This window comes from Coregonus lavaretus, assembly GCF_964263955.1.
Source record: "Coregonus lavaretus genome assembly, contig: HAP1_SCAFFOLD_1762, whole genome shotgun sequence".
Classification (NCBI taxonomy): domain Eukaryota; kingdom Metazoa; phylum Chordata; class Actinopteri; order Salmoniformes; family Salmonidae; genus Coregonus; species Coregonus lavaretus.
Window position 1 is genome coordinate 80,422 of NW_028158593.1, and position 2,079 is coordinate 82,500.

Below are 2,079 nucleotides of genomic sequence, written 5' to 3' on the forward strand. Positions count from 1 at the left end.
CTCCCTCACTCTTCTCCTCCCTCTCACCCCTTTCTTCCGTCCGAACAGCGGGGGGTTAGACCAAAGGCACTGAGAGGCTACCGCTCCCCTGCCCTTCTCTCCACCTCTCCAACTCCTGCTCTCTCTCTCTCAATTCAAAGGGCTTTATTGGCATGGGGAAACATGTTTACATTGACAAAGCAAGTTAAATATATAATAAACAAAAGTGAAATAAACAAAAAAAAATGAACAGTAAACATTACACTCACAAAAGTTCCAAAGGAATAGAGACATTTCAAATTCATATTATGTCTATATACAGTGTTGTAAGGATGTGCAAATAGTACAAAACACAAAAAAAAAAAAAAACATAAATGGGTTGTATATATGGGTTGTATTTACAATGGTGTTTGTTCTTCACTGGTTGCCCTTTTCTTGTGGCAACAGGTCACAAATCTTGCTGCTGTGATGGCACTCTGTGGTATTTTACCCAACAGATATGGGAGTTTATCAAAATTGGGTTTGTTTTTGAATTCTTTGTGGGTCTGTGTAATCTGAGGGAAATATGTGTCTCTAACATGTTCATACATTTGGCAGGAGGTTAGGAAGTGCAGTTCACTTTCCACCTAATTTTGTGGGCAGTGTGCACATAGCCTGTCTTCTCTTGAGAGCCAGGTCTGCCTACCACGGCCTTTCTCAATAGCAAGGCTATGCTCACTGAGTCTGTACATAGTCAAAGCTTTCCTTAAGTTTGGGTCAGTCACAGTGGTCAGGTATTCTGCCACTGTGTACTCTCTGTTTAGGGCCAAATAGCATTCTAGTTTGCGCTGTTTTTACAATGTGTCAAGTAATTATATTTTTGTTTTCTCATGATTTGGTTTGGTCTAATTGTGTTGCTGTCCTGGGGCTCTGTGGGGTCTGTTTGTGTTAGTCTGTTTGTGTCTGTTTGTGTCTCTCAATTCAATTCAAAGGGCTTTATTGGCATGGGAAACATATGAAACACCTCTCATCTCTCTCTCTCTCTCTCTCTCTCTCTCTCTCTCTCTCTCTCTCTCTCTCTCTCTCTCTTGCTCTCTCATGAGTTCAGTATGTTTCTGCACGCGGAGTCAAACTTATTGACGCAGTCCGGTTAAATGGATAGCCCACTGGTCGAGGCCGGGGGCTGTATCCCGGTACCACCGCTTTTATTTTAATGACACACCGCCGCGGCGCTGGGGGAAGAGGGTAGAGAAAAGAGAGGGAGTGAGGAAGAATGGAGAAGGGAGGGTGAGGTGAAGTTGGGTAAAATATTCTCAACATTCCACCCAATCGCTGGCCCTCGATCATCGCCAAGAATTTAACCACCAAGTCTTTCTCTATCTCCCCTACATCAACCCACGGACTGTTGCCTGACTGCCTCTACATTCAACAACACTGCATCCATGCCAAGGATAAATTGGCTAAATCCGAAACTGGCACTCAGAACAGTTTTTCCGGTTTCCACTACAACACAATGGCTTCAACCACGAACCACATGTCTGACAAACACCACAAATGAAATAATATATTGCACCTCATAAAATAACGTATCCATGAGGTTTTGCCCTTGTGCCCGTGCGTCTTGGGCGCGGTCACTCCACTGGCACATTAAATGTGCGCGGGGATAAAGAGGCGTGGCAGGTGGCTCAGCTGGGCAGTCCTAGAACGCACATGTTCTCTCCGGGCGTGGTCGTGGCGGGGCTTAGGAACCATAGGCGGTTCCCGTTTGCTCCTGGACATGACAGACGTGCGTTGGGCGTGTCTAAAGTGTGAAAGTGGGCGTGTTCTCAGCGGTCAAAGGAAGTGGCTAGTTTTCCATTCCATCCATTCATCGCGCAACCGCTCATAACGTGCACTGACGCATAGGCGAGATAAGGATCAGAGAGAGAGAGACAGAGACAGAGAGAGAGAGGGTTGGATTAGAGGACTGACAGCCACCTCAGTCAAACAGTTGAGAGATACACGGTCACAACCTGTGGAGGGGGCAAAACTAACGGGACCGGAAAGTCTAAATCCAATCCAGATTACCTCTTAACCGGTTAGGGAGAGAGGACCACCGACCACCTCGAGACCCCGCACTGA

At 46.3% G+C, this 2,079-nt stretch overlaps 1 protein-coding gene across 1 annotated transcript in view; it reads left to right on the top strand.

The window, feature by feature from the left end:
- Positions 1 to 1,725: 1,725 nt before the first annotated feature.
- The window catches only part of LOC311123792 (cellular retinoic acid-binding protein 2-like), a 15,550-nt gene continuing 15,196 nt past the window's right edge, over positions 1,726 to 2,079 (top strand). The window contains exon 1 of the mRNA XM_084198024.1: positions 1,726 to 2,079. This exon is cut by the window's right edge and continues 177 nt beyond it. The gene's annotated coding sequence lies outside the window, so the exon portion shown is untranslated.